Here is a 23,057-nt window from a genome sequence, read left to right on the forward strand (position 1 = left end):
AGACAAGACAAAGAGCAAAGCACATACAGGTCACATTTTTAAGAGGTCTGAATAAGATGGGGAGTAGAGAGATGGGAATGAAGATGGACAGGGCAAGGGAAAGGACTTTTCAGACAGGAAAAATACAGGGATACACTTGAACAGATGACCTGAGTCATCTTAGATGCCTGAGTGCCAACCCAGACCAAAGTAAACTCAGCTATGGCTCCACCAATGTCTGTTCCACCCCATTCCCTTTTCTCTTCCAACCGTCCTTTTTGTTCTACTACATTCACACGGAGAAACTTTCTAGACAATCAACCCTAGTCCTGGGATTGCAGGTTCTTTAGCAAGCAAGCATGAAATAAGATAGAGGCAGATCCACAATTCTTTGATGATATTTCCTGAAGAAATCAGAGAACAGATTTTTTTTTCTTAAATAATTACTGTTTTAAAAAAATCTCTTTCTTAACCACTATTTAAGCCCTGTCAGTTATTACTAGAGTGATAATACTTCCTAATAATGCCTTTGTGATAGATGTGCAGGCACATTATGAGACATAGAAAAAAAGATCTGATTTGTTGGTTGATGGCAAATATAGGTGCCGTTAGTTTTCTACAGTTTAGAGTCTCCTACGCTGGGAAAGGCCAGCATAGCATAAATAGAGGCTCATCTGGATATAAACAGAATTGAGAGTCTCCTGGCTTTGTCACCACCAAGCCCTGTGACCTTATGCAAGTCCCTCCTCTAAGTTCAGTCTTCATTTTAACTATGAAATGGTTTCCTCATCCAGAATTTCCAGCTAAAAGAAAATTATGACCAAAACTCCCGTTACATTTTCTAAGATTTAGGAAATTACATCAAATATGTTCTGAAGTAAATCAACAGTTCCAAGGTCATTAAATTATGGCATATATCGTGGGAGAGACATACCTACTGATAAGAATTAGAAAAAAGAGTTTATATACATAGTCCTTTTTTTTTTTTAATGAAAAGTCATCTGAATCACACAATATTTTTCTTTGCTTTCGAAGTCCAATATCAAGTGTTTGATAACAAATCAAAGCAGGATTGTTCCAGCCACAGCACACATGCCAGTGTCTCCAAAGGCAGAGTCAGAATGACAATTTCTGGAGACAAATGATTCGTTTCTCTTTCAGCTCTATTCACTAGAACATAACCACAGTCGAGATTCAATCTGAGGTTCAGTAATACAGAGGCTGTGCCTTTGGTTACCACACAGGCTGCAGTTTCTCTCTGTAGTGTCTCCCTAGACAATGCCGGATGAGAGGACCTCAGAGAACTCTAGTGTATGGGAGTTGGGAAAGAAAAAATGCTTTAGCTTTCAATATGTGAATATATGTTAATACTTGGTGATCCTGGATCTAAAATGGGATAAATCAAAGTGCAAAGAAATAGCCTTACGTCTCTTTCTTCTTCATTCCAGAGACAGAAGGAAAAAACACGCAGTAAGTATGTTGGGTCCTCTTTCTGGAATTTATTACATACCCTCACTCAGTCTCGCCCTATTGTAATTCTCCCATCAAATAAGCAAAACCTTTGAACAATTTTTAATTCCTTTCTGTCCTTCACTGTTTCTGAGTACACCTTCAGTGTTGTTGGATTTCATCAATGTTATTTTGTGTGATTATTTCCTTCAGTTCAGCTGCTCAGTCACGTCCTACTCTTTGCAACCCCATAGACTGCAGCACACCAGGCTTCCCTGTCCATCACCAACTCCCAGAGCTTGCTCAAACTCACGTCTACTAAATTTTCCCCCTTTTATTTCACATCACAACTACACACCCAATGTAGAACCTGGCAGTCACTTGCCTGAATTATTATGGCCTCTTTGATCTGGTCCTCTGATTTCTGAAAATTAAAACTCTTCATCTGCCTTTACACGGCTTTCAAATTTCATGAGCAAGCCTATGGTCAATACACAGCAGAACTGCTAGGGCTGCTTCCCTATTTTCCCTGGACCTCATGACTTCTACTTCCTGCATAGTCAAAGTTTCATGGACACTCTATTCCACAGGCTCTCCTAGCTTCACAGTCCATAGAGGCACCTTACCCTGCCCTGTCTCTTCGCCCTCTCTAGTCAGCCATATTCTTCTCCAGCAAGCCTCTTGATGCCCACTCATTACTCTTCCATTCCTAGGCCTTCTCCCAAAATGTGTCCCAACTTTGTGATGATGCCTTCAACTCATTCAGTCTTCTCCCCTTTTTCCCTCAGCAATTTCTGGCTTTAGCCTTATGTAAGAAGTCTACCTTTGCTGGCAATGTCTGGAAAGCAAACATACCTTCATTGTAATTTCTCAACCACATACCACTCACTACACCATCCCTTTTTTCAACACTTAAAACAACCCTATGATTTGCATGTCCTATACGTTCATAACTTCAGTGGTGTTTTCCCACACCAAATGTATTATATCTGTATTTCCTCTATAGTCCTGTAGTCCTCTGTAGTCCTCTGGACTAAGTTCCTGTAGTCCTCTAGACTAAGCTCCCAAGTGCAAGAATTATATAGTTGTACGTCAACCCTTTCTGGTACTGTCCAATCATCATTTAAAACATAACTTTAATAGTGAGAATAATCTAGAAACTAGTATGCAAATTTACCTGTTCTTCCAGGAGGACATAATGAGCCACAAGCTATGTGGTCTTAGTAACCACATAGCTCTATCAGCTCCTCAGTGGGCTTAGAAAGCACTAAGCCTGTTTTAAAAAAAAATAAAATAAAAAAAACCTTGCTCCCAGTCCTGTGGAGCTAATCCAACCACAAACTTGTCTTTGAAGTCAACTGGAACATCATGCATGGGTGAGCTCCAGAGAGCACACAAAAGCAAGGAAAGAAAACTGACATGTTACTCTCAACCAAAGAGACTGTGCTATTTCCGTGTTTCTACACACACCTGGGCTTCCCACAGACTTCAAGAGCCTGCAGATGAAGTAGGAGAAGAAGTTGAAGTTAGAAATGTCTTGTGAATGGGGAACGTGCAGCAGGTGAAGCCGCAATAGAATGAAAGCCTGAAATTTCTAGTAAATAATACTCACTTTTTTCTTTATCAAGGGTCATAAAAATCACACACATAAAATTCTTCAAGGCTACAAAACTCCTCCCTGAGAATGTCAAGCTCTTCTGGAAATGGCATCCACTCTTCCTCTGAGGCACAACAATTACCTTGTAGACTAGCATTCAATTCCACGTAACAGCCATTTATCCAGAATCTTTACTGAGAAGGAGTTGCGCTCATCGGAATGAGAAGCACCATCACCATCTTCAAGAATAAAAGCATAAAGCAGCTCTCATAGCATATAGCCCTCCACGGCCACTTACAGAGCCACTCTCAAATAGCCTCGGTCCGCAGCGCGGCTACATAGTGAAATATAAATTACAGCCTTAACACTGCTTCTCAGAGTCAAGCGCTTGAAACTAAATGACATTTTTGAAAATTAACTAAATTTATTTTGTGCCTACCTTTTGATCCTGCAAGTCTTTTCCTAAAAACAAATTCTACATAAATAAAAGAACCAAAAAGAGGCCCCAATACTTAACAACCATGTATGCTTAAGTAGGTTTTCTTTACCTCTCCAAGCTCAGTGTGGTAATTTGGAAACTGCGGATAATAATAGTACTTGCTTCATAGGCATGTGGGTATGATATCTGGAATGTGAGAAATGGCCAAGAAACACTAGTGGGTGTTATAATCCTTATTTTGCAGAGGAAGAAATGGTGTTTCAAAGATGCTAAACAATTGGTCCAAGGTTACAGCAGGTCTGGGATTGGATCTAATTTGATTTGCTTCCAAAGTCTCTACCCTTCCTGCCCCAAAGGCTGTTGCTTAACTTAGAGCCCTGAAGTGAACAAGAAGAGGAGACATCAGCTGAGAAGATCCTCTACATGCCATCCTGATGATTATTCTAGGAAGCCTGCATTCTAATACACCTTTCTTCCAAAATGTTTATTCAAATACTGGAATATTAGACTCTCAGAAACTATTCAAGGTCCTCAAATCATGGAGCACTAAACTCAAAAGTAAAAAGGATCAAAACCATGGCCAGTCAACATTGCCTAAGAAATGAACATAAACCTGAAAAATCTGACACTCATAGATTACTGGAAAGATGTGTATTCACTACAGGTGCAAGGAAAAGGGCTCCATGCTCCTGGACATGGATGGGACACTCTAATTTCAATTTCACCTTTACGTATTTCCAAATGAAACATAAAATGCAGCCTTTGCCCTTAGAAGCATCATCCATCAAAACACTCTGGCTACTTTATTGGGGGAAAGAACTGTATGGCGATGAGCAAGCTGTGCCAAGTTAAATTAAGTGTGAGCATGCCGGAGGTGGACCAAAGAGGCGTGTCAACCCCTGAAAGAATGAACAAGGTGAGAATGTCCACACTCAAACCTATTTACTTTGAGAAGTGTGATGCTAAAATTATATTTGGAGAAGACAGTAAGACATCATGATGCAGCAAGTGAAAATACAACTGAGAACAGTGAATCTCTAACTCAGCACAAACTTGATCTCTTTTTTTCCTAAACACTTTTTCTTCTGGTTCACAAATTTAACCATTTTCCATATTCCCAGATGTAGGACTCTTTGACCTTCTCAAGTGTTTTTTTTTCCATTTGTTTCATTTTTCTTCAAATAGTATGAGCCCAAATGTATAGTTTTAGGTTAGATAGACTGTCTCTAAGTCTCTAATCTTCATGCTCCAAATTGTCCTGAGAGAAAAAAAGAGAAATTCTGCTGAGGAATTTTCAACCATAACTTTACATTGCATGGAGTTCAAAAGTTTCTACTGCAAACAGCTATCAAGATGAAATACAGCTGAGAGCAGACAGCAGTGAGAGGAGTTCCTTCTTTGGGCAGTGAAGGAATTTATAAGTCACAGGGAGGTGTGTCATGTGTCTGCTCTCATTACCTGTTTAGACAGGTAGATGGTGAACCTTGCTTTCTGAAGACACTGAGAATCGAGAATTGCTACATTCTAGAGAGGATGCTTCTGTCTAGTCTCCAAGTGGGTCTCATTAAGTATCCTTCTGTCTGATCTTCCCCATGATGAATATCTATTATAAGTCCATTCACACACTCGGATCCCCAGGAGAAACAGTTCTTTGCTGCCCTCCCAGAAACCCTTAAAAACAGGACATCTGTCTTCTCCTGCTTGGTGGCTGCCATAACCTATCCATAGGAAATTCTGGTGGGATTGGAGTGTGTTTTTTCCCTCCCCAATTCTTTCCTTTCCTGAGAAAACAGAAATGGGTCAAGGTTCTTCTCTCTATGTCTACAAAATATATACTCCTCAAGATAAAAGAATAATTATTATTGGGTTTTTCAACACAGTTCTCAATGTAACTAAAGATAAACATTTCAAGGCTTGTTAAGTTTAAAATTTTTTTGACTGACTAGTCTTTGTCTTTGGAAGATGAGAATCAATATGCAAGCAAAACTGTTGGTTTTTCTTAAAATCTTAAAAATTTGTATTCCAGATAGGAACTAAAATTGAACCTATCCCCAAGCTCTTTGCTTAATGTTAGGTTTTATTTGGAATAGCGTTTTTATTTTATTGTGGGTGAATGGGTGTAATATTTCTGTCAGAGAGCAAAACTATGCGCAGGGCTTTAAACAACCAGAGATGCTATTAAAGACAGCTTTGAAAAGTTTTCCATTTTAGAGATTATGTTAGCCTGTCTTCTCAAGATAGCAAGGAAGTTGAAGTATTAAAAAAAAAAAAGAAAAACTTCAGTTCACATGTCTGTCCAAATTTTGGAAGAATATCATGAAGTGCAAATAAGGCAATGGTAAACTCCACCAATCCCCACACACATATTCTATTATAAATAATCGATTAAAGTAAAGCATTTAAAAGTTTTGGACAGCTGAATTAATTGACTAACCTTGCAACACACTTGATATTTTAAAATCGTCATGAAAGGAAAATTTTTTGCTGATGAAATCAATTAAAAGATGTAAAATCTATTTTCAAGAAGTTAGCCTTTATTCTAAATGCTCTCATTATTGTTCTCACAACAAATAATCTGAAACAATCTTCTGAACCCAAAAGCTATATTTGATTGTTAATACTGTTTTCCACCTGTGAGAAAATAGCTTCTCCCTTCACAGTACTGAAGCATGATAACTAGGAGTAATTTTATTATATTATCCAATTAGTTCTTTAGAGTTCTTTTTCTCTTTCCAATTATACTATAGTTGATGAGAGAAAGATCATATTTTCTCCTTTTATAAAAATCCTCTAGAGTGCCTTTAGCAACACTGGTCAGACAAGATAATTAAGGGGAAAAAAGCCAATTGAATAATTAAGTAAATAAATGATTTGAATTCTTCCCAAATTTATGACATAATTATGATTATTGAGTAAAAGAGAGACTGATTTAGTTAGGAAGATCATATGGTATACCAACGTTCACTCAACCTGGAATAGGAAAAATAAAATGCCCTAAACCGGTAGAAATCCCAAACTTTAAAAATATTTTGTTTGCAGTAAAGAATCACAAATTCTTCACCACATGTACTGATATTCCCTAATGTATTTATTTAATACATGTATTAATGTATTTAATACATATATTAATAAATGTATTTATTTAATGTATTTAAATAAAAATTTAAAGAGATAACTGTCTAGAGGAGGTTAAAATTTTCATAAATATTAGAAATCCAATAAGCAGCAAGGTGAATTGAAATGTATTGGATTGCATTGCATTGCACTGAATTTGCAGGAGTAAAGTACAATGAGGACTAAACTCTGGACTCATATCTTTCTCGCACTTTGAAAGCACCAGCCCTAAAAATTAAAAAAACATAGATCTCAATCTTTAAGATGACACACTGCCTGTTTACACAGATAATTCCCTTCTTATACCATTTTTTCTACTTGTCAAAACTATTTCCCTGGACTGCAAATAAGAACAACATCAGGTGGGTGACAAGGTATGTTTCATATTTCCATTATGTAGTTATACATGCCTCTTGGGTGACTTTCTTGTCACTTGCAAGTTATACCATTCTTGTTATTTTTAAAAAATTAAAATTAAAAGCTGCTAACATGAAACTATTTTTGTAAATGTCACCAAATGGAATTTCCTCTAAAGATCAACAGCATCATCACACAATATGCCTAAAAAGGAAATGGTATTATTCGTGTGTCACTTAGAGCCTTTTACATATTAAGTCCACAGCCAACAACGAAACAGAGGACTCAAGGAACTTTTCTAAAAAAATCTTCTGACCAAAATGAGTTATTAACTTAGCATATTTAAAAATATCTTCTCTTTGTTTGTCCATTCAGACTGATACGTAATGCCCCAAATTTACACAGTCCAAATTCAAGAGTGATCTAAAGGTTTTACCTGAGCAGTAACAAAACAACCAGTTAACTTAGAGAAAATAAAATCTTCAAAGGATTCAACTGATTGAAACTGCATGGAGAAAACTGGGTGATTAAATATTTCCCTTTCCAACTGCATGTGGTGTGTTCTTACGGCAAATCACAAGGACTAAATATTGTTCTCTATTGTGCACCCGCGAGATACCAACAATTACACACTGCAGCTGAGTGCCAAGGCTCATGCCTGAAATTAGTGTCAAAGTGAAAGGATCAAAGAAAGTTAGGGTTAAAAGGGAGGCAAGCTCATCCTCTGCATTTTACCAACAGCAACACAGCATGAGATAAGCAGATAAGCATTTGGAACAGTTTCCTATTTGGAACTCTTACTGACAGTTCAGCTGCTACTATTACAATACTGACTGCAGTAATGTTTCTTGTTTCTTAAGAGCAGGATAAAGCTAAAAGCCTCATGGCCCAAGCTGCATCCTCACTTATCTCAATTAGCTTGCAGGGATGCCCAAAGAATGGGGCTGCTTCAGCAGAGGACCTCCATATAAATTAGAGGGTGCACATCGGCCATCATGATCAGTGGTTCAGGGTGCAACCTTTCCAACTTGCCTCACCCAAGAAAATTAGTACATGTTATGTATGTATCAGGTATTAATAATACCTTCTTGAAGTAAGCCCTATATTCATATCTATGTATACAAGTCATGACTCATAGTCAGTAAAACTGCTCCATGGCAGAGGTCAGATATAGTAGTTGCTTTAAGAAATATCCACCTGTATTTTCCTATGAAGTACACTTCCTAACTTCAGCAGTTGAGTTTGAGAATCTGTAAAAATAAAGACATAAATATTTCCCTTGAGAGTTCAAGGCTACATTTTTTAATACAATTGAGTAAAAACATAAATAAGATTAACCAGAAGAGCTGCTCGTTGATATAAGAGATTTGTGCGAGGAGTTTGAATGCTGAATTTGAATTTTACTAAAAAAAAAATCCAACAGGAAGTAGTAACTAATAAAGCTTTATGTTGGTTAAGAGACTGGCTGTTTTGTGGTGGGGAGGGGATGGGGAAAAAAAGGCAGGGCCAGCAACTTCTGTATTGTGGGCCTTAATAGTGATGGAAACATGTACAAACAGGACACAATTGTATTTTCTCTTAGAAACATCAGAAAGTTCATTATGTATCTCATGGATATATATTGATACAAGTGACAGTTTATTCTCAGAAGAAGCAAAAATACATGAAAGTAAAGCTTATTGTGTGTAGCTATATAACCCTTAACAGGCTCCCCAACCCTTATTAAATATTTAAAGTTCTTTGAATGCCCTGGGCTATAAATTTGGAAATATTATTTTGTTTTTCCCTGTGAACTTTCTGTCTGTTGTCCATCTCCCCCTCCTTGGTCTCTCTTCCCTATATCCCCACCTCAAGTGTATATTAGCTGTATGATCTATGCCAGGCACTGTAGTGGGCAGTGGGGCCCCTGCTGCCAAACTTCCCACTCTTAGCTTTTCTACTTTCTGATTTTACTGAGGATTCTCTGAACTCTTTGCCAACATGTCAGTTGGGCACATCTATAAACAGTGAAGTGACTGGGACACAGGAAATATGTGAGATGTTACCCAGCCACAAGTCATTTTACTTATTACAAATGCCACATGTCAAATGATCAGCACAGATAAAAGAATCTTAGGAGTTCATTTCTAAGACAGGCTTCATAGCAACCATTGGCTTTGACCCAGACACTGAAGGATGGGAGGCATGAGGAAGCATTAGAAAGTGTTTCCGGTGCAGGAATCATCAGATAAAATGCAAGGCAAACTTTGTGGGGGGCAATGAGCAGATCAACCTTCCAGTGTAGAAAATGCCTGGCTAGAAATAGATGATAACACAATTGAAAAAGAAAAAAAAAGACGGAAGTCAAATGGTGAGATTTCTGAAGAAGTTTTGAAATTTTAAAATGTTATCCTATGGGTTCTGGGGAATCCATAGATGCAAAGGGAAATAACATAATGAAAGTATCAAAGTGCTTGTGCATATCTGTGTAAGGGCAGAGGTTTGCCTCTTATAGACACTTCTTTTTTCTAAACATCTTGAGCAGCCAAGGCCATCATAAATGCTCAGTACTATTTGCTTAGTGACTAGAGGAATGAATAGAGCCTGAAAGACCTGGAGTTTGAGTCATCTTGGCTGCTTACTAGCTTGCTGACCTTCAGGCAGTTATTTCTTAAAGCCTCATTTTCCTCATCTGCAAGGAGGGTCAGTGATGCCACCGTTCTCATAATGTAATTGAAAGAACAAAGGTAAAGAGCTTAGGAAATTGACTGGCAAACGGAAAAGAAATGTTAGCCACTAATAATTAGAATTAGAGGTCCCTTAAAATAGAATCAGAGGCATTGGAAAAAAGCATAAAAAGCGATAAATCCAACTTGTTTGCTGCATCGTGGGCCTGAATATCAATAAGACAGCTTATTAAAACTCACTGTGACTGTTTTGCCAATATATTCTTCTAAACTGGTATATATGCCTAGAATTTACTTTAAGCCATCTAAAGAAGAGGCAAGAGAAATACAAGTTCCAAAATGATATGGATTGTGATATGATTGATCAATGATCTATGAATAATTGGTGAGCTTGCTATCATCTGCAAAATCAGGCAAATAATGAATATTGAATCAATGAAGAATATTAAATTAAGAGCTACAAAGATACAGGGTAGGCCCTGAATCAGTGTTGGTGGAATGAATGAATATTTTCTAAATCCTTATGGAAAGATATTGCTATAATTTACTAGATACCTATGTTTCAAACTTCTAGCAAACTGAATTTGTCTTCAAACATTTCCTAAAAATCCAATACTTTTAAAGATGTCTGTAGTAAATTATGTTAAAACCCTTGAGATTGTGATAGTTAACTCTACACCATATGTTCCTGACCATAGTAAGCCACCTTGTCTTCCTTTCTCTAAGGACACTCCTAGCCTTATGGTATATTTTAGTCTTTACTTTTGCACTGTAAACTCAATTGTCAGAAAAATGCAAGAAATTCAAGGATTTATGAATCATTGTGATTAAATTATGCCAAACAACATTAAGAATACAAATAATGGCTAAGAGACATAATTAAAAATGGAAAAAGGTTCTGTTTACTATATGGTGTAGGATCATAAAGTCCAAAGCCTTTAGAAGGACTTGGGGTCATTATGAGTCTATATAGGCCATTTTTTTGATTAAAAAATTATAAACACCATTAAGCAAATTACAATTTTCAGATTTTAAAATCTGAATGTTTTAAATGTTTCAGTTAATTATTAGTGAGTGCTAGAGTATACAATTCAGCTTTTTAGAAAAACTTTTATTTTCTCTAATCATCCTGGTATCATTTAAACAAAAGTATTTGACTGTTGGCTGTGCAAATTAAAATCTGCTGTTGGATCTTGGAGGTGATTAATCAGTAGATAAAACCTTCCCACGTGTCCTTGTCACCATGCTTGGATAGTAAGTTGGGGCAAACCCGTTAGCTGTCTAAAAGGCCCCCTCCCTTCCCAGTTCTTTCTCTATAATAAATTTTCCTGCTGATGGTCAGTGTAATTTGAGGTTTGTCACCTGGCAAACTATTTTGTGGAAAATAAACTCATGTAGCTGAAGGAAAGATTTTATTGAATTATACAAGTAACTTGCCACTACTGGGAAAATCCTATATCCTAAAATCAACCCCTTGAACAACATCCCAAGGCCATCTCAAATTTTTCAGCACTTTATACACAATTTCTAATAAAACAAGTTTGGTGTTTTCTTTTTTTTCCTTTTTTTTTTTACCCCAAACTCAGACAAATAGTTCAGACAAATACCTTCAAAGTCAATACAACTTTCTAGGTGACAGAATAATGTTATACCAAAAAGACAAAAGCCAAAACTATAGGAGGCAGAAAGCAACTAAGAGGAACCTATAACCCTGCAACACTGGTGTGTTGAAAGGAATATTAATTACAAGAAGAAACCAAACTTGGGAAAATTCAATCAACACATTAGAAGAGGATAATAATCTGATACTAGAGCATAATTTTACTTTAAAAAATGTACTTACGGCATGTTAATTCAGCAATAATATTATATTCTGACTTTAAATATTCACTACAGTCGAGTTAAATTACATAATTTTTTTCTAATTAGCATTTAGAACAATGCAATTTGAAAACTAATGGCTTTGTGTAACATACACAGGAAAACTGATTTAAGGATTTCATTTTGACTTAACATGAAAATTGATCTAATGTGTCACAATTCCCGTTCTCAAAAGATTTCTTTAAAAGCCATATGCTTAATTTAACTTGTGTCTACATCTCCTGAAAGAATTGAGGTGCAAAGATTTTTCTGGTAACATTAGGTGCAATCATATAAGTTTATATATTTGCACTTACCTATTCGATAAAGAGATATAATAACTGCGTATTTTACACATATTTTTTATTTGTTAGCATGTTTAAAATTTATTTTAAATACATGATATCTGGAAGAAAAATCAGATCAATTTTGTGATAGTGGCTAGTAACAATATTTATTCCTTCTCTTTTCTCAGCCTTCCCTGACTTATATGAATGACTGTTTTTTCTTCTTTAAACCACAAACTATCATATGTAATATTTAATATGTTCCTTTAAGATACACCTAAATATTGTAAGGAAGTACCAAATTAAAATGGGAGGAATCAGGAAATACTATTTTGTCTCAAGAGTTCAGTACAATTGCTTCAGCTGAGATAAATTCATGAAGACATTTCTAAAATACTTCTACATAAGGATAAAATGATTTCTATGTAAGAAATAATCACCAGCCAACATTATTATCACCAGAAAATTGTAAGCTAGAATGAGCAATAAAAACATTATATTTGGAATGAGATATTAGACAATAGCTATTAAAATATTTTACTCAATTTCTATTACACCTTAAAATGAAAGTCATCAAAATGTCATTACAGGCCTGTTCCCCAGATTCTTCAGAGACTGAATTTAATCATTTCAGGAAATTGAGCGCTATTCGACATTCACTTAAATCTTTTGAAATAACAGTAAAGCAAAACACAATGTGAAATTTATAAGACATTTTATATTAAAATATGTCCATATACACACATACATACATACCACATCCTGGGGAATATGTGCCTTCAGATACCTGGAATTCAATATTCCTCGTGAAATTAACCACTCATACAATGCATTACCTTCAAGAAGACCTAAGTAAGAAACCCAAGTTAAGAAGCCACAATTAAGCTTTGCAAAACCTCACTCTTATTAAAGCGCTAAAATAGCAGTTAAGTAAAAATATCTTCAAAAATCAATTTTTCTTAAATTACATCCACCAAAATTATTGCCTGTACAGCAGAACATAGAACTTTTAACTGCTGTTCAACTAAAGAGCTAAACGTTAGTTGAATTAGTCCAATTACACTAATAAATGCATCCTTGTGTGTGTTTTCAGAAAACTAACACACTTTGAAGAATTTTTAAGCTGGAAGAGACCATCCATATCACCAAATCCTGTTTTCTCTAACCAGCTCTAGAAATAAAGTCTACATAAAACAGATAAAGATTATTTTAATTGATCCTCAAAATGACCATTTTCTCTAAAATATAAAAATCTACTTATTCTCAAGGCTGAAAGTAAACATACAAAGTGTCTGGTTGTTTTTTGTTAATAAAACCTAGGCAATCTTTAGCAAATGACTAACAATAAAATTCCCTAAGATAGTTTCTTCTTTAAACCTTTTATGTTTAGACCAAGGGTTTAAATTTTAAACACTCATTTAGAAAGCAGTTTTCCAATGTTACTGGTAAGAAGTACACGGAAACGGTTTGAAAATTGCACTTTAAAAAACGTTTAATTTTTACCTTTCAATTCCAGGAGGATGCCACTTCTTATGGAACCCATTTTTCCTGGAGATACTCAGTGTTGGCCGATTTAGAATAAAAACCATTAGCATATCACTATTAAAAGAGAAAACTACACTACAAAGCCGCAATCTCTCTTGGAAGGAATCGGACGGCAGTTACAAGCCATAAATGCCTTTCCTGATACCTTTTTGTTATCATCATCTTATTAGCAGACTGCGTGCTCCCCGCAGCATCAATTAATCAGTTTTTAAGGAAACGGGGAAATGCACGCAGGCTCATCTGCTAAGCACGGGCTGTATACTCCACAGCCTCTTTAATCACCAAGGCTCCTTTTAACAAGGTTCTAGAATGCAAGGACGTCCGGGGACCATTAAGTAAGCATGGAGGCAGAAGGTTCCTAGGAGCCACCAATAATGGATACAACTTTCCCTCAAAGAGTCGGCATGAAACTGAAGGCAACCCAGTCGCAGCACACCCGCCCGTCTATGCCTCAGCTCTTCGTGGCAGTTGCCAAGCGGAGGCCAACCCCATCGTAGAAACTACTCCTGACTTCTTAGTGCCCCAGCAGAATCCTGGCATCTGAAGAAGGCCTGTTTCATAAGCAGCCCCAACTAAAGAGAAAGGAAAGAAATGGAAGGTTTACCCTCTCATCCTCCATCCACCTACAGCCGCATCATCCGAATCAGGAATGAAATGCTAACAGACAAGAAAATGAATGCCAATTTCCTCCACTTTACTCCAAGTTTCCGAGGCCCCTCCACAATAAAAGATAGCTGAGTGTGGAGGCTGCCTTGTTCCATACCATTAACTCAGAACAAAACATATTTTTAGTGGGACAGCAGTGTTTACTTGTAAGAACTGATGAATGGTTCGCCACCATTTATCACTTGCAGACAAAGACGTTCAGCCACAATTTTGGACATAAATCAAGGTACATGCTCCTCAATAAAAAAAAAAAAAAAAAAAAAGACTGCTTAAGTCCCCAAAACCACAGAGATTGAGGTCAGACTGGCCATAGCAACCAAGAACAGGACTTGGGTCTCTAGAAGGACCTAGCAACCGATAAATGAGTTCAGATCTCTTTTCATCTCCACTGGTGTGAAAGCCAAAATTAAAAAGATTAGATCACCCTGCACCCATTACAAAAGGCGCCACAATGAAAAAGTCATTTCCAGCCTTTGAATCACATCAAATAAATAACATTCATCCCTGCTATAATGAACAACTTTCAAAGTAAATTGAATCTCCATAGTACTGCTTTCCCTGGCTGCACAGTATTTACATAACAATATATCACAGGAAGCTCAGAATGGGTCTTGTAAATGGGGAACTCGGGATAAAAAGCATCTTTAGCCCCGATTACTGTATACTCAGACTGCTTTCCAATTCCCCTCTTTTAAACAATGTGTTGTATCAGGAACACAAACAATGTTTTTAAATTGTGGGAAATGAAAGTTTTCGGTACATTTTTAAATGCCTGGACTCACCCATTTTGTGGGGCACCAAGAATGTAGAAATCACTTAACCTCCTAAATCCATGCCCTGGATTCATTTTTGTGACAAAGAATTCTCATCTCTGTATACACTCGCTTCTTTGTTCATGCCAGCAGTTTTTACCCCATCTCCTGAATTTTTCTCTATTACTTAAGATGAACACAATTTGCAGATTTTCTTAGCATCTGTCTCATTCCTTATTTGTCATTTCCTCGAAAGTATAAGGTATTCTCCATTGTCATAGCAATGATATCTGTTAAGTTTTAGCAATAACTCCACAGAAAATATTCATCTTCCACAGTCTAATTTTGACAAAATTTCTCCAGGTTACTAGCAACAAAAAAAAAATTAAGGACGAAAATCTCTAAATACTTAAGCTTCCATAAACTACTGTACAATTCAAGTGTTTCAAAGGGAGTACATTCAAAAAAGAGAGTTAAATCTATGTTAAAAATATATCCGCATAATCCTATCTTTCTGTAACAGCTCACGTAGGCATTACTATTTGAACTCCACAGGGAATCTCATTAATTTTTAAAACTCTCTGACCTCAGTACAGTTGAGTGTAAAAATAATTACAAATTAAGAATGAGAGAGCATCCTTGAATTCTACACGGCCATATGTTCTATGTTACCCAAAACATTGCTAACTATCATCAAACAGCATTTTTTCCAGATATGAATTTAAACAGCACAATAAATGTCACCAGACAGACATTAAAAAGCAACTCACCCTTCTGCCCAGCCCCGCTCACACCTCACCTCTGATGATTCTAGTAACACAAAGCTCTGAGAACACAGGTTTGCAGGCAAGTGACAGCAGATGATACTCTCAGACAAATATTTCCCTATCGAGACTCCTGCTTTCCAGCTCAATGTCTCTCTCAGCCACAAGGATGCAAAATACAAGAATCGGGGCATAAATATTTTCTTACCTGAAACTTGTCAGAAGGACGGTCCTTGGGTCCTTGTCATTGTTGTCAACTCTGATGCCCCCTCTCTCGCCATTGTAGAAATTGGCTCCACTGTGTTTGTTGCCGTGTGCCTCAGTTACAGCTGTGGCTTATCTGCCTGCATAGAACCTATGAGGGGAAATGAGAGGGAGAGTAAGAGAGAGGAGGGAGTGGATGTGTGTGTGTGTGTGTGTGAGAGAGAGAGAGAGAGAGAGAGAGAGAGAGACTGCTGACTTGAGACTAAGAACCTGAAACCTCCGGCCAAGACAAGCCTGAATAAAAATGATCAAAGCTCTGCCCTTCATCAGGAGAGCAGACAGATATTTTTTTCTCCTCCACTGAAAAGTGGAACTGTCATTGGGGATTCTCACCAGGAAAGTGCAGAGGCAGACCTTCTCCAGAGTGTCAGCGCTGCCCAGCAGTCCGTGCAGAATACAGGTACCTATTGTTCCAGAGACAGATATGTAGCCAGCCAGTCAGACTCTGACAGATCTCAGCAAACCAGTGAGCCTGCCTTCATTTTAACTCCTTATTTACTAGTGCTTTTTGGTCAAATGCAAAGGTCTTCTCCTCACCCATGAGAGAGAAACGGAGATGATGCAGATGAGCTCTGTGGCAGGAACTGACCCTGTACCTTTTACAAAGAAGGACTTTTTACTACTATTATTGAAATGCTGAATTTGAAGCAACTATCTTATTTTTTCTGGGAAGAAATGAAGCATTAGATTATATGGGGAAGACTTAGCGAGTAAAAGAAAAATCTTGGCACCCAAGATGAACAGAACAGCCAGTCTTAAAAGGAGGGGAGCAATTGTGGCTCTGGAAAGCAGCCTAGAATATGAAGGGGGTTACCTGAGCCAAAGGGGTCCCAACGTTTTGCAGAGGGGTGTGGCGCACGAAATTCCTTCCGCACAAAAAGCTGCTCAGGAGACCTCTGTTTTCCTAGGGGTTGGAGTCTTTCTGGTCTCCAGAAGGACTAGACATTTGGAGACCCCATTAGACATTTCAAGCAACCCCCAAACATCTCCCCTCCTCAAAGCCTCACCATTGTCCTAATCATGCCCAAGGCAGTAAAATAAAATTAAAGAAGCTCAGAGAAAAATAACTTGGGCTCTATTTCCCCTGATGGATCCTGAGATCCAGGGAGTACCTCTGATTCTCTAAATTCCTGGACCTTCTAGATGACAGTGGGTTTCTAACCTTTATCTTCTGTATCAACTGAATAATTTTATTCTGCAAAGTGAAAGAAGGCAAAATCTCTTGCATTTGATTGTTTAGCACTATTAGAAGGCAGGTAATAGTAAAACAAAAGAAAAAGTAGCTTCTCACTGAGTTAAAATAAGAGATAGACTTATGCAACCCGCCAAGCCTTAATCCACAAGCACTTTGGACTTTTTTCCAGGAAGAACACTAATGTTATTAATTGTTCACATTTACGCAAGAAACAGTGTGCATATTCTGATATAGTAAGTGTGCTGCTGAGTCTATAAAATGGCTATGAAATTCCTTGGTAAGACCCACACTCAAGCATCACTTTACAAAGCCAGGGGGGAAGTACTCAAAGCTATAGGGGAAGGTTAAAGCATGCATAGCTGTTAATGGTAATGAGATATGCTATACATATTTACGTGCTGCCCAGCAGCTTCTTCTAAATACCTAGGGTTGTTTAATTTTTTTTAAGAACCAAATAAGAGATTGCATCATGATGTTTCAAGACTATTTTAAAAAAAGGAAAAAAAAGAAGACGTAACAAATGCAGTTCCCTCCTTTCATGCTGTCTCACAGCCTAAACGGCAGCATTTTGAAACCAGTTCAAGTTATGCCAGTTTACCTAAAACTCTGTGCAATTAACACAGAACTCTTTTAGAAGTTAAAATTGCCCGATGTGGTGACTTCTGGAAGTCTACCTCTTGTATGGTCTTCAGGGAGAGCTTCTATTATGCTCAGATAGGAAAGGATGTCAAGACGTTACCTGAACAGGGAGGAAAAGTATGCAAGGTCTCTTACTAAACTCATCTTCACCTATGAGACAGCAACAAACCAAGAGAATCCTGTAGCCTGCTTTTGCTAGGTGGAAGAAACAGATATTTTTCAAACCCATTTTAAAGAACACACATATCTTTGTAAGCTTAAGGGATAATCCAATTTATCATGACTGTCTTAATAGCAAAATAGCAGAAGGCCATTCAATGAAGGAAAGATAGATTATAGGTACACATATAGAACAGAACTGGATCACAGAGGAGGTGACAGCTAGCAGGCAAGGCTCCCACGACTGCCTCTAATGCACCAGTTTAAAAGGGGCATCTAAGCTCTGCTCCTGAGCATGTGATAAGACTTAGGTGTAAGTACATTTAATTAGTGCATTACCCAGGCCCCATCCAGATGTCATTATCTTTTATGGTGGGTTTTTTTTTTTCTCTTTTGATCTTTCTGTCCAACTTCTGTTGTCTTCAAAAAACCAAGCTTGGTGTGCCAAACAGATTTTAAATATTCAGCTCTTACCATGTTTGAATATTGACAGTTCTCACAGTCGGGGTCCATTATTTTCTGGAAGCATGTGCAGAGGGTTATCAACATTAATGAGAGTCATGTGCACATGGAAATAAAAAAACCCGAGGATGCACTCGTGCAAAGTGTGTGTGTGTATAAATGGAAATCAGTATTTCAGCCAGGTATACATTTTTGTTGTTGTTCTTTTATGAGTAAGGGAAAAGATCACTTTTTTTCCTCAATAAAGTTCTTTGTGAGAACTCTGCTAGGATGACTTTGTCCCTGAAACACCCCTGAAGCCTATTACACAGCCCTAAGTTTATAATTCACACTCCAGTCCCCAATTTGCCAAATAATTCATGTCAAGCAGAAGTCCAACATAAAGTGCCAACTCTTTCTTGAAAGGAAAGGGAAAAAAAAACTGTTTCATGTGCTGGGTTTTTGAGGAATAAACCCATGAGGTGAGGGGCACCACTCATTAACAGTAGCAAGGGGTAGGCTAATTCCCCTGGTACTCGGCTCCATCTCTCTTTCTTTTCAACCACATAACTTGAACACGGAGATGCGAAATTAGGCTTCCCAGAAGAAACGTGAAAGGAAAACAGAATATCTTCATTATATTACAGAATAGTCCAATTTTTATAATTTACCCCCAGGACTTGCTACAGACACATTCAGTTACTCATTCACACAATAAACCTCATGCTGTTAGAACTTCTGAGTGACTCTCCGGGAACATCGCAGGTAACCAGACTCCAGCAAAGTTAAAAATAGTTTCCCCACAAAATTAAATATTATCTAACTTCTCCACACAGTTATTTAAATATATAGAAGATCACCTCTGTGTCTAATCTATAAATGGCTTGGATTACATATTAAAATTCTAATTAAAAGTTTTTGTCTTATCTCAGTTGGCCAATTTGAGATTAGAGAGTAAATTCTGGTTCAGAGTGAAAGCTCAGGTGGAATTGAGATTTCTAACAGCTGCAAGTTGGCCACGCGTGGCCATATCACGAAGTATTTCTAATAGGATGAAAAAAATACAAAACTACGAACAACTTCAGAAACCACCTTTAGATCCTGGGTATTTAGTGCCATAAACAGATTCCCCGTGGACGTATTCCACAGAACTTTACTTTCTTGAGAGTTGGAGAGAAACAAAATTTCTCTTGTGTGAGAGGAAAGTATTGCCATATTCAAAACCAATATCTTAAAAATTTGATCATGCAACTGGCTGACTAGAAAACACACAGTGGAATATATAAATTCTCTTCTCATCATTTAAGATCCAAGATGGGATAAATGCTACTTACGTTTCCATTTTATTCACTAAGTGAAAACACTATTTCTAGGAGCACTGTTGTGAAAAGTTAGTGAAAATTTGTTGGAAAATATTAGAGTCTACTTTACACCACCTAAATGCCGGCAGTATTTACCAGTTCAGCCATTTGGGAATTAATAGAAGGAAAAGTATGCATTTTTCCCTAACAATCCCCTCACTGCAGCAGAATAATACATTATAGAGTCTCCATAATCAACTTTCTGATACAGAGTTTAAATTAGGGAAACATTTGGTTTCAGAAAAACTCCATGATATATTTTACTCATTAATTAGTAAACAACCAGATATTTGGAGATAAGGGTAAAGTATTCTGTTTTCCTTATTCTCCAAGAGCTGTTGGAAGTCACATCTGAGAACATAGGTAGAGACAACAGAATTCTAATATTTTGAATAGTAACAAAGGAAAAACATTTGCATTGTTCCATGTGTAAAGGAAACAATATGTTTTCCATGTTTCCATAAATGTTCTCCTTAAGTGGTCTCAGACTTACAGCACAATGAGAAAAAAAAAATTAACATAGAGCTAATTGATGAGAGTTCATATTCAACACAAAAAACATAGTGAAGAAGTTGGGAAACTCCCAGAGGAAATTAGGCAGAAAAGTTGGTCAAGATTTCCTCACATTTATTTTGTACAGCATTTTAAAAATCACAGAATATTCCCTTCAAGAAACTACAATTGGAAGTTTTGTTAAAAGTACCCTGTATCCTGTTTTTCGGGTGAGTTAGGACCTACCTGACTTCTCCAACAGCTGTTTGCAGAGCTTCACAGGAAGTGGGAGAGTGGCTGATGCCCCACAGCTCCAACTGGAAGTGCTCCCCTCTCTTCACTCTGTCACGTGCAGTCTTCCCATCCAAGTCTTTTGATAAAAGTCAGGATAAAGCATGATTTATTAATATGGTAAAGTCATTACAATCTTCAGTGAAAATGTTATTGGAGCTTTCCCTAGCTACTGCTGTTTAAGGAAGTCTTTAAAAACCAATTTAATTTCCTTCCACCCAGTCAAGTTTTCTCCACAGATAATTGGTTTTCATTATATGCACAAAAAGCATCAGTGAAGTCAGTGTGTATGAGGCATTTAAATATTTTCAAATGAAAGCCTGCACATATTTATGTTTGGCTACCCAAACACACACTTTCATTCGACTCTGTATCACTGACCATTTAACGGCACCCTTTTAATACGAGAGCACCATGGAAATTGGAAAGGCTGCACAAACAGCCAAGTTAGTCATTAGTAATTGTAGAAGTTAAATAAAGTTGAAATGGTAGATGTCATATTCTTTTATTTTAAACAAGTATATTATTATAAAGCAAAGTGTTCTCTCTGCTAATTGTGCTGAATTTTTACATGCTTACAACTAGAATGCTCCTGTTTTTATTTTCAAAGCCTTAATCATTTCACTGGGGGAAAAAAAAAAAAACTCTAATATTTTTTCTAATCATAATTTACACAACAGCCCTTTTAGGATTTATAGAACTCACCTCAGTATATTATCATCATCAAAAGTGTGTTTGAGATGCTGGTACAGAATCACTAATTGTTCATAAGTACCTTGAAACATTAGATTAGCGATGTTTATAATTGTCTAAATAGAGCATGACGATATGAAATCAATTACCATGCACATCAATCTTTGACATTTCATTTCAATGCATTACAACTGTGATAAAGTTGCCATAAACTTTTTTTTAAGAAGTCACAGTCTCTATTGCCTGAGAATCTGACTAATGAAGTAGTATTCAATTGCAAACATTGAAAAGACAAGCATCATAGCATATGCAATGCTGAAACTGGTTTACTTACTTGAATTTTCATCTTCCTCTGAATTAAGACTACTATTGAATTTGCAGAATTTCACACTGGAGAATTTTTCAGTGTCCTCTTGACCTCATAGTCCCTCCACCACAGGTGAACTATTATTAAATAAAAAGTTCCTTATTTCAACATCCATATAACTCTTATAAAAGTCACTTAACTTCTGAGCATTGATGAGATATTCTGAAACTTCCTCCTCGACACAGGTGTTTGTTGCTGTCTGTTGTCAAATCAAATTCATCACAGCTTGTATAGTCAGGATCCTTCCTTTTTGACTCCTAAGGGTCCAGGGTGCTGAAGTGAGAAGACTTCTCCTTGGTATTTATTCGCTTTTTGATTGAAAGGAGAGGGTGAGTGGTCTGTTTTGTTTTGTTTTGTTTTTTTTCCTTTTTTCTTTCAATTCAAAAGCAAAAACAGACATAGTTTTCTAAGTTGAATTTGGGTCTGAGGTTTATTCCATTTCTGAATGAAACACAAACCAAAATAAAACATAGAGCAGAACAAATTCATCGTGCCCGATTCCATCAAGTCACTGTGATTTAAGAGAAAAAGACAATCAAATGAGAAAAGAAACATTCGAAGCAAATTAGTTTCTTCCCTCTGTCCCACACTACCCGCTTAAACCCCTGACCTCTCCGCAGGCCCCCGTCTTCCTCCTGTTGAATAGTAACTATTTCTGAACAGACACTTAATGAAGCTAAGGTCAGGCTGCTTCCAATTGGCATTTGCAGTGATAACAAATCAGAAATGATAGCATCACACAGATTTATGAATTTTTTACCCCTGCAGTCACAAACATCAGACGTTTACTTTATAAAGAGAGCTTTTAGATCCTTCCTGCAGTTTCCATAGTGATTTCATTTTTTCCCTTTTATCACAGATTGGCTGAAGAGCTGCTACCCTTTGTGCGTTAAAAGGCTTGTGCTACCAACTGTCGATATAAAAGGTAGCTGAGACAGAGACGCAATATATATACTGCCAAAAATAATTGAAACAGAGACATGTTGGTGAAAGGTTCCAGAAGAATTTTTTTTCCTGTATCAATGTGATAGTACAGGAGAAAATAATTTCGCCTGAATTCTCATAATTACTTTGAGTTAAATGTAGTTGTATTTTATGCTGTGTACCATACTTATATTAAAACACTCATCATACAAAACATAATCCTTTCATAAAAGGGTTTAATATAGCTTACACTGTTCCAAGTGTCTGGGCTTGTTAAACATAAAAGTTCATTATGAAAACATTTTCACTTCAGTTACTTTAGTTTCGGCTGCAATGTTTACTTCAGTGTTTATTCTTCTTATCTCTCAGCTGATTCAATTTTTTTTTCTGTTAAGAAAAGTGCACTGCATTTTCAAATTAATCTAGACTGTCCTTAGCAAAACAGTAAAAACCTGGGGAAGAAATTTGCTCATTTCTTTCTAGCCTTGATAAAGTAATGGCTCAGCACTTAATCTGGTTGTACACTGTTTTGTGTACTTCTTCTCCCTATTAAAACTGAGCATTTAAGGGAATTTTAAATGTTAAACTGATTTTTCTTTCAGCTTTCATGTTATTTAATAATGTTGGCACCTGAATAATCCTACTTATAGGTTGCTATACTCCTAAGAGAAATGTCTACTCTCTAACTACTTATTAAATATATCGGATTTGTCACAATGTTATAGATGCTTTACAAGTAAACTTTAAGCTTTAAAT

At 36.9% G+C, this 23,057-nt stretch overlaps 1 long non-coding RNA gene across 3 annotated transcripts in view; it reads right to left on the bottom strand.

The window, feature by feature from the left end:
- Positions 1 to 21,901, bottom strand: part of LOC102390919 — a 108,919-nt gene extending 87,018 nt beyond the window's left edge. The window contains exons 1-4 of one of the 3 annotated variants that reach the window (XR_006550481.1): positions 21,345 to 21,901; positions 20,273 to 20,396; positions 15,684 to 15,830; positions 12,505 to 12,596 (exon numbers count right to left, since the gene is read on the bottom strand). This is a non-coding gene — a long non-coding RNA (uncharacterized LOC102390919). Of the gene's footprint in view, positions 1 to 12,504; positions 12,597 to 15,683; positions 15,831 to 16,072; positions 16,170 to 20,272; positions 20,397 to 21,344 lie in introns of those variants that run through there. The other 2 variants (XR_006550482.1, XR_006550480.1) reach the window with 2 other exon arrangements.
- Positions 21,902 to 23,057: the final 1,156 nt, after the last annotated feature.

Source organism: Bubalus bubalis, chromosome 4 (assembly GCF_019923935.1).
Source record: "Bubalus bubalis isolate 160015118507 breed Murrah chromosome 4, NDDB_SH_1, whole genome shotgun sequence".
Lineage (NCBI taxonomy): Eukaryota > Metazoa > Chordata > Mammalia > Artiodactyla > Bovidae > Bubalus > Bubalus bubalis.